Source organism: Montipora capricornis, chromosome 6, assembly GCF_036669925.1.
Source record: "Montipora capricornis isolate CH-2021 chromosome 6, ASM3666992v2, whole genome shotgun sequence".
Lineage (NCBI taxonomy): Eukaryota > Metazoa > Cnidaria > Anthozoa > Scleractinia > Acroporidae > Montipora > Montipora capricornis.
Window position 1 is genome coordinate 9314053 of NC_090888.1, and position 10544 is coordinate 9324596.

The window sequence follows — 10544 nt, forward strand, 5'->3', positions numbered from 1 at the left end:
CTGTTGTTGGCCGATGGGTTTTTCAAATGAAGTATTCTGCATAGCTGGTCATTTTCTCAATTCGTGCAAAAACCCATTCAGCGCGAATGGGTTTTTGAGGTCATTTCCACTTTTTTCCTGCCTCTTTTGAGTTTTAAATTTTAACAGTAGAAATTTTTGCGCTTTGCTTATATATAGATAAGCACGACCGGAGATTACCTTGACGTTAAGAGTTTTGTCATAGACTTGTAGGCGTCAGTACTTGTCTATTTGTAGACTGAAACACAGAAAAGCTGCGTCTGGAAGGAGACTAATTCGCAATCCTGTCCGTGATATTTCCACAGCTATTAAAAATCGAGATTTTCCGGAACATCCAAATCGTCCGCAACTTTTCATGCCCACCAATTTAAAACCGTTCTGTCTTTCTGCTGCCATTTAACATTGGCGCTCACACCACAAAAACAGACCCGCTATTTCACACTACTTCTCGTTTCCTATGGACTTGATGCTTCCCTTTTATTTCGAAGTTTAATTTTAAAATATGGTAAGGTTGACTAACTTCAGACACTGTCAGAACATTGCGCACAATTCAAATTGCACCAACTGCCAGTCCCATAAATAAACTACAATTATGAAGCGTTCTGCTCTGCGAACAGTTGGTTTCTCCAGCGCGCAACCGTTCGATTTTTCATTGAGCATGTGCGAAGTACATCACGCCCGTCGTTATGCATTTAACATCACTTCGTCCTATTTCGCGGGGAAAATATGGCATCACTGCACAGCAGGCTCGCCCAAACGCAGCAGTTACATGACAAAAACGCATGTGCACGCGCCAAAACAAGCTTACTAACTCGTTTTACCGGTTCAATTTTAATTTATTCGTCCTTGAAACCGGACGGCTCTCTCAAAGAAACTAACGGTTGCTTGCAGTGGTTTCTCCCTAGGGAAGCGTAGAAGAAACCAACCGCTCGCTGGGTAAAAGCGTTCTGAAACAAAGATTTCTGGCGGGAAGACCTGTAGATATCGAATTATTTTAGATTTGCAGATAAAGTTACCATGTAAATCATCATTGTAAAGACCAAAAGGCCCTCAAGCAACACGATATATTCTGTGTACAGTATTTTATGATGAACCTGCTATTTCGAACCGCCACTTATTCAAACTATTTTCTTTTTCCCTTGCGACTTCGAAATAACGGGGTTCAGGCCGTATATCACCCTTCATGCACATTCTTGCTCGCTTGATTTATGGCCCAAGCGCGAAGTATGCAGGCCATAAATCAACGGGAGAAAAAACGAGTATCCGTAACTTACAGTACGAACCGAGAAAATGAGGTTAGTGAGATATTTATTATATCTGAGGTAGTCAGTAGTGTGACTGACAGCGGAAGGTTCAATAGCTACGATGATGATTGCGCGTCAAAATCCGAAAAACAAATAAAGGCCCAGCAATACGGGCAACATTTTTCATGCAACTTGTCGCGCAACAATGTTCAGTTGCAAGTTGAGATGGTTTGTAGCGCGCGTTACGACCTTCTTGCGCAACAATTTTTTATTTCGCGAAAAGAAGATGTAGCTTTTAATTTTTCCAACGTGATGAAAATTTGCTGCGCAAGAAGGTGGTTTAATACGCTCAAAAAACTTTCGCCATTGTTCCGCGACAAGTTGCACGAAAACTGTTGCCCGTATTACTGGGCCTTTAACCTTCTTGGCTTTTTGAAACAGTTGCTTTCAAGATTGAAACAGTTTTACAAGTTTACGTGGCATAAACGACATGAAAAACGCCCCAGAGAATACTTTATCAAAATTTCAAATTTAGCGGGCCGGACACCGGGTCCTACTGTAGAATATATGGCTTGTTAAATCAGCTAATCACAGCGTGCGAACTATCGATAGATCTGACCGTGGAGGAATTCTGGATGTTGTCCAGCAACACTCGCTCTGACGAAGGGCTAAAGTTCGCAACGTCAGCTTTCCAAATCGTTCACGGTGGTAATTCGACCTTTATCAACACGTTTGATAAAACCAAATTTTCCTGTTTCACTATCCCACCGACGCAGGACCACAGTTTCTTTAGAAACTAGAAATTTGGGAAAAATTGGTCGAGTTCCATTTTTTTGCAAGTTATCAGGCTCGGTCCGTAAATTTGCAAAAATGGAACGGCACCACCGTTTTCCCAGTACGAGCCGAACAAGCGAGTTCAATAGGAGTTTTATTATATTGGTTCCCTTGGGCATGGTTTTCTATCCCTTTAGTCTTTCCTCTTCGCCTGCTTCTGTTAACGGTTCTGGAAAAAAAATTCGTACTTTTTCTTTTTGTCTCCGAGAAAATGGCAGTAGAAAAATGGGAACAGTTTGGCAACCTATATACTCTTCTTCGTGACCGTTCCGTCTTAGCGGTCCGTATTGCAAAATTCGGACCACTCAGAAAACCAATCAGAACTCTGTTTTTTTTTCCTGCCTGTGAGTTGGGAGCGCTGTGTCCCGTGCGTTCAGTTACATTAATTCCGCAGTCTCTTAGCGAGACTGTGCAATTGGTTCTGACGCGCATCCTGGACTTCGCTCCATGACAGAGCTTTCTTTTCTTCCGGCTGCACGTCCAAAAAGAGGCCTTTGCTAGCTCGGATTTTTCAATGCCTTTGTCAAAAGTATTTAGTCTTATTCAGTTTCAGTTTTAGTTTATCAAGTGCTTAGTTCAGCAGGGCTAATCCTGGCACTGGTCAAGCGGTATATTAAGGAACAAGTCAAGATTTCACACTTGCGGAACTGGTTACAAAATGCAATACACTTAAATTATAATAATTGGTCAGACTACTATGATGTCTTTATTAATGCTTGTAATAAGAGGTTGACAAAGGAAAATTGATCACCTTAAATTTGTGATGCAACCGTCGTGGAAAGGATGGGAAACTAGTAGTTCCTTGGCGACAGGCCAAACGGACAACTGTAAACCAGACGTTTCCGCGCGTTAGCCTCGTTAGAGCGAAATGACAGCCAATCGAGTTTTAGTTCATTCGTTCGTAATCACCAGCAAAACGGTAGAGCTTAATTCCTGTTTGGTTTCTTTTGAAGCGGTCAGCCAAGGTGAATTAGTTCAATGAAAATTCACCAAATTGGTTCAAGACGTTATCCGTCAATCTGTTAGACCTATCATTTCTACCTGTATTGCTTTTCCTTAGTGTTTATAATTGACCCGAAAATTAATACGAAAAACGTCGTCTTCTTTTAAGTAACTATTAAAATGTGGTTTGAGTCACTTTTTGTCGGAAGTCGGAAATACCACTTCTGGAAAACGAAGCAGGAAACATAGGAAGTTTGTTTTCTCACTCAATACAGTCTTAATTGTCTTAGGAAACTTTCGTCATTCTTAAACTGGTCCTCATTATTCATAAACGGAAGTTCGTTGTTTTAAGATAGTCGATATTTTTAAGTATGAATCACTGTGAACAAAGCGCAGCGAGTTCAACGAGATGTCCTGAATAAATACACAATTTATAAACCTGAAATAAACCTGATGAAGGCTGTTATTGGCCAGCCGAAATATCGTTAAAAAATACTTTTTCGCGTTGTTTTATCAGTCGTGCAGTAGTCTACTTGACTTTTCATTTTGACTAATACCACGATCTTCTCTTATCCAACGCTGTGCAAGACTTATAGTCCGCGGTTTTTGCAAAGGTTTTAAAACCTCAATTTAACACAATTCAGGGGCACCCAACGTCAATTTTCGGAAAATATCTGTTCGGAAGACGATTTGAGATCTAGAATTTTCGGAGCATTTGTTGTAAAATTTCTTGCTTGCCTGCCCATCCTAGGATTTTCGAACATCTAAAAAATGGTACAGTTGCCCATTTTTAACGGATTTTTACCCTAAAAAGGTCACCTAGAATTTACGGGACCCTTTTTTCTGGCTGAAATTTTTGAAGAGGTAAGTTTTCAGTCCCTATAATTTTTGGATCATTAGACTTTCAGCTAGGAAATCCAAACAGATGAAAAATATTTAGGGGATAATAATATGCCTATATCTACCCTTTTAATTACTAAACTACGTTTAACAATGCTAAGTTAAAGTGGTATTGAACTATAATCTCGTTGGGTGCCCCTGACAATTTGTGTTGATTTTTCTGTCGTAAAGTAAAGCCACGTACCCAACATAAGTTGGCGCGAAACTTATCACGCGGGGTCGATTTCCGCTCTATTCATATATGGCAATTGCAAAACGAGAGACAAAACGGCCTGTTGTTTTTGTCCAGAAAGTTCTATGTTAATCAAAATTAACAACTGTTATTCTTTAAATACGTAGAAAGGACAAGACAAAACAATTAAAGCGTAATGAATTTCGATTATGTAAATAAACCAAACTGTCACTTCAACCGGAAAGAAATCTATTCAAAGGTGTTATTGCTCAAGGGGATGTGACGAACCAAAAGTGACGAGAAACAACACGATTCAATAATCCTACTTTGCAGTCGGTTGTCCGAATTTTAGAAACCAGTACAACAGTTCTTTATTCTCTCACTCGCAGACATTTTGCTGCCATTTTCCCTATGATTGCAAGAAACAAACCAGCCTTTAAGCTAAATTAAATAAAACGATTGGGAACAGTCGACAACCGGTGGCTGCAGTAATTAATAACCCACTTATCAACAAGTCCTGGGCTTAATGGGGCGTGATCCTGGTGTTTATTTACATGCTTGGAGAGAAGATTGGTCACCAGGGTTTGCATCACCGGTTTTCTGAGCCCGCGAGACTGAGCAGCCTCAGCAAACCATTGTTTTAACGAAAACCGCTGGTCAGCAACCTGGTTCTAGTCATTGCTGTCTAAGGTCTTTCAGTTTACACACAGTGTTAAGAAAAACACCAAAACATGCTATGAACTCAATGAAAAAACCGATGATAATGATTTTTGCAATGAAATGAAATTGCGAGTTCTCTTTGTGTCGTTTCGGTTCAATATACACCAATATTAAAGAAAAAGCCAAAGCGAGGCTAACGAACAAATTATTGTTTTCATTATCTTTCTTTCTTTCTCAACATTTTTGCTGCTATTTAAATGGCCTCGGAATAGTTTGAAGTCTCCCTGATTTGCCTGATTTCCTTATCAATTCTTATCAAAATAATGGGAGCTTTCCGATAAAAAAAAAAATACCAAACAGCAGTGAAGTGTCCATTTCTTGCTTCAGCAAGTACCTAAATTGTCGTGTACAGTTAGTTTACAAGAAAGAGAACTAGGCTTCCATAAATGCGGCTCTGCTTCGGTTCTCGTATACGCGATGTACAAACATTTATCAGGTTCCGAAAGGCTGTTTTTCCGTTCAATGGCCTCTCGTCTAATACTAATATTTGCTTTCGTTAGATTTTATCTATTTGTCTTCTTCACTGTCCACAACTAAACTAAAGGTGCCTTATATCCAAAGATCATTTACGGAAAAGGGTGATTTCGTTAATCATTATTTTGACTCCACCTTTGCTGGATTATGTCCGGTTTGTTCAAGTGGCCCATTGTCAGCGATTCCAATGAAAACATTCCTCCAGGGGAACGGAAATGAACGAGCAGTTTTTATGCGCTTGAAAAAAAAAACTTGTTAATGAATCATTGATTTGTATTGCCAAGGTCAAAAGATTTACTCAGTGGAATCCAATCCCGGGTCCAAGTTGCTCAAGACAAACAAGAGAAAAAACACTTAGAAGTCGTGTTTATAAAAAAAAAAAAAGATTCCTGCTGGTTAAGATTTTTGAATCTGTTTTGCTCATCTTCTAGTTCATTTAATCATGCATGAACTGCCGGTCGGCAAGGAAATGTAACGAAAATATTTCCGTTGAAAGAAATGTTTATTTGAAGTGCTGGTTATAGCCGAACTGAAAGATACAAGTGATTCTCGCAATTGTCTGGGCAATTTTAAGCAATTGTCTCTTATACACACCTGAAACATTCAGATCACTTGTATATTTCCGTTGGCAACCCAGTTCAAAGTGCAGACAATGAAATCCGGCATCTTCGCAAAGAGCTGTAAATGCAAAAACATGTCAAAACCGTAGATGGAAATTCTGGACTTGTTCTAAAAATACACTTTTGCGTTTGCAAAAGCCCCTCGAAATGATTAAAAATTATCATGGTTTAAAGTTAAGTTTTACTTTAATATTCTATGATAATTTATCTATATTATCTCGTTTTAATTGTGGGTGGATAGAAGAAATTGTTTTCGTTCAGGCCGAATCGATATACGTATTACGGTTAATAGGGTAAATCGTTTTTCCCTGCTTTTGACCTGATTTGAATTTTCCGCGACAGAAAATTAAGGGAATGTGTTCTTTCCCGTGGAGAGTTGAGTTACATAATCTATTGTAGATTCAATGAATAGATGCATACTTAGATGCATTAGATCCCCGCAAGAGAGGCATCCAATGCATCCTCTCTTGATCCTAGTCAGTGACGCACAAGTATAAGCATTAGCAACCTGACGTAAATTCAAGAGAGGCTTGATCCTTACAGTATGTTTTGCTAGGACAAGAAACACTAATTAACGAAAAGTTAATACAGTAATACGTCTGTATATGTTCCTTGTTCCAGTCTTTGCACACTTGGTAAAATTAACATTCTGCGAAATTACCCCCGTCGAAATAATATGGGGTGCTTACATTGTAATTATTCGCCTTTTGCGAACTCTTGTGGTCACTTATCAATTTTTTTGCCGCTGATATCATTACTCCGACGTTAAGCAGAAGGTGGTTTGCTCCAGTGCTTGGTTCGAAACTCATCAAAGCTGTCTGCCTAAAGACAATGCTTCTTTAAAGCTCTTTTTTTCGATAAAACAATACTTCTTAAAAGTGGCTATTGAAATCCTTTAATCCTTCACAGGACGAAATATAAAAACACGAATTCAAGCGGGCAAAGGAATATTTTTGATAAGTAAATAACAACACGTATACATTTAATGTCTTAACTTTGATACACTGTTTTAAGGAGTGTGATTGAGAAGCCCTTTTTTGAACGTTTTAACAGCTTTGTTTGGAATATAATTTTTTATGTGACGTGTCAGAATTGGTCAAGCAGAAATTATGGCTTTCTTTTTTGTCATCAGTATTTCATTCACATCGAGGACTTGATCATGGAAAAAATACTCGTGCTCGCCGTGGCAATTTCATTTTCTCTTTCTCATCGGAAATCAGAGCTCAAGTTTTTTATTTGCTCTCATGGAAACCAGTATCTGCTGTGTGTTGTCGAAGACCAGTCTGATGAAGTGTTCGGCTCGTGATCTGATTGGTTGTTCTCGAGCCGAATTTATTTGACGTCACCACGCGGGCCTATCTCACTGTTGTTCACAATTTGCATGGGGAATCTTGTGATGAATTTGACTGTGTTTCACTCTTTTTTCTCAAGTTAATCAACACTTTGCACTGGAACGTGGACAAGACATCAATCCTCGATTGACCGTTCCAGTTGAATCCGTTCGAGCACGTGCAAAAAGCTCGAATTTCACTTTGTAATCTACAATGATCTAGACATTTAATAGCGACAAGAACACAGAGCCAGCGGACGATTCAAAGTTTCCCGTATTTCATTGGCAACGATTTTCCTTCCTACAAACCGGTTTTGATTGATTTATTTTCACTGTGCAAGGAATGACATCGGAAGTCGAGTATAGGATACGATTGTGACGATATGCCCGAAATCGGTGAGCTTGGTTTCTATGAAACCCTTCGCTTGACCTCATCTTGTTATGTAAAAGTTTTCACGTCGAGACTGTTGGCTATTGAAGTTGTCATATTTGTTAAAACCGCGATATCTCTGCGATAGACTCGTGTTTAAAGATATTCTCCTTTTAGATGGGGCTTTTAGGACGGTTTTAAGTCGCCTAAATGAAATAAATCCAGGGTTTCCGATCATTTCGCCCTAGTTTTGTCTGTTTATACACGAATTTATGTCGTGTTGGCCTGTGGTTCATGGCAATCACTTTAAAACTGACATAGCACTTCACAATCTCTCTGCTAGGTCGGGATGAGTTGGAACATTATGGAAAAGGTAGGACAGTTACCAACTCTTATTTATTTATTTACCTAACTAATGCAGTGTCATAGAATGACTTTATCGGATTTCTGCGAAGTTTTGTACATAATGAAAGTGGCACTAGAAGAAATAGTGTATTAGTTATGTGTATTTACATTTTGTAGGGAAAGTTTGTACGTATGTCCGTGTTTCGTAAATCTTTGGAGTTTCCTTTACGACGGATAATTACTTTAAGTTATATTCCTTAAGAAAGTTATCTTGATGGAACCGATAATTTTCGGAGCTATTCGACCGAAGAGAAAGAGACGTGCGCTTAACCTAAGTCATGTTGGGGTGAAAAGGAAAAATGGGCGCGTGAGTGAATAATTCCCTTTGATTCTATACAGTACTTGTTGGAGGTCTTGGGACAAAAGGAGCTATCGTTGAGTTGCAATTAAGATCAGTTTTGCTAATTTTGGTATTTATACTCTCGTTGACCTCTAAATGGAAACGTGAAAGTTGATCGAATCGAAATGGAAGCCATCGGCTATTCCACGATTCAACGAAGCCCAAGCTGAGTGTAGTTTCGGCTGGCGTGATTAGGTTGTTCGTGCAACCATTCTCAGCATGTTCCAAAATTTCGTATCAAAGTACACTTAACACAATTAGAGGCTGTGTGTATTGCAAAGGCGTCCATAATAACAACCTCAGCTGAACTGCCGGTTTTCTTGTTGTAGACGGGAATAGAGTTTGTCAAGGAAAGTTGTGTGCCAGCAACCTCTTAACAGAAAAGGAAGATGCAGTCAAGGTAAAACAAGTCATTGTGTTTTGTTTTAAACTGTCAGGTCTGTACGTGATTAAGATTTACGTTTTTTGGGTCCCTAGTCCGACGAAGAATTCAAATTTACATGCATGTTACATGTGGCTTGAATGTTGAGGTCATTCGTGGTCGCATTTAAGTGTAGCTCTGATCTTATCGATAGTATTTCTAAAACTGAAGGTGACCTGACTAAATTTAAGAAATTTCACGATAAATTAAATGAAACTGTAGTTAATTTTTGTTTGTGTAATTTTCATTTTTGACCTCTGTGGACGAAATTCTTTTTGTTCCTCTCCGGAATTCGTGTGGGAATTTTGGTTGTCGCACCTTCAAAGGCCACACTTTTACAGAAGATATGATTTTATCTTTCCGTTAACATGCATTACCTAATTTCAGTGTGTTAGGTCACTGTCAGCCACAAAGAAGACGATTTTGTTTACGGTAAAAAAAAGTTTGAAACTTTATCCAGAAAGGTTTCACTGAAATGTTTGAAACACGAATAAATTGCAAAAATCTGAAGTTCAATTTTATTGGGTCTGTCAATGAAACCAAAAAGATTTTTGGGAAGCGAAACCCAGCTATATCTATTTTAAATAAAATACACTAACATAATGAATTGCAGGTTTTTGTCTTATTTAAAGACACAATGAAAGTATCCAGTTTTATTGTTACTTTTTTGGAGAAAGCCTGTGCTAGGAAACAAGTTTTTAGCAGTTCTTTTCCTGTGATACTGTTTATATAATTATATTGAAGGACGGTGCTAAGAAGTTTGAATGTTTTATACAGCTGTCACTCTTCCAAGATTATGAACCCAGCGAAAACTGTCATTGATTATATTGAACCTACAGTATTTGATTAATCAGAAAATTCTCCAAACATCTTTCCCACTAATCTCAATCTAAGCAATGAGAATTAAGAAGGGATCATAACAAAGAGAGCATCTCGTTTTGAACAAATTTCCCTCACTGTACAGTCATAAGGGTTATGCAGTTGTGAGGGCAAAATTGAAAGGTAATAACGAACAAAAGAAATAAAGAAACAGAGAAAGAAAGCAAGACTAGTATAGTGGAATCTACTGTGTCAATTCTACAGAGAGGCTTTAAATTTAGTGGACTAGGGATCAAGCAGTTTGAATTTCTTGTACCAGAAAATTTTCTTCTGTAGGGACATTTAACAATCTAAGACGACAGGATTAAGAAAAACATGATTTAATTTTTAAGACTGTAAGTTAATGGTTTAGATATGTCCCAGAAATGTGAATAATTAGTTTCATACTATTTCTGTACCAAACTCCAAAGTGATGGCTTTGAAAACTCTTTCATAAATACAAACTAACGCACACTATGAAAATGGGCAGAACCTTGCTCAAGATAAAGAAAAGAAATCAAATTTGGCCACTGCATGTTCATGTTCTTCCTTAAAACCTTAAGGTTTGAATTATTTCAGGTTTGATTTTTTTTTTATTTGTGGATATTAAAAGGAATATGCACTTGTGGAACCATTGTTTTAGGCGAATAAAATTCCCACTATTAAGTGATTGTCCAATTGCAAGATTTGCCGTCAAAAGTTTCCTAAATTGATCTCAAAGAGGAGAACCTTTCAAGTGCAATGAGCCTTGAAAATGTTGGCTTACCTTACTGTTTTTTTGGTTTAGACTTAATTTTCAGGTGAATGGAATTTTAGTTTTTTGTAGTTTAAAAATAGCTTTATGAGGCATTGAAAGTTTTTAGGACATTGAGCTATGAGATGAAACTGTCAAGTGT

The 10544-nt window shown here is 38.1% G+C and overlaps 1 long non-coding RNA gene across 1 annotated transcript; it reads left to right on the top strand.

Annotated features, from left to right (window-relative positions):
* Positions 1–7313: 7313 nt before the first annotated feature.
* Positions 7314–8773, top strand: LOC138054646 (uncharacterized). The gene is made up of 3 exons (XR_011133327.1): positions 7314–7650; positions 7968–7997; positions 8699–8773. It is a non-coding gene; the product is annotated as an uncharacterized lncRNA (long non-coding RNA).
* Positions 8774–10544: the final 1771 nt, after the last annotated feature.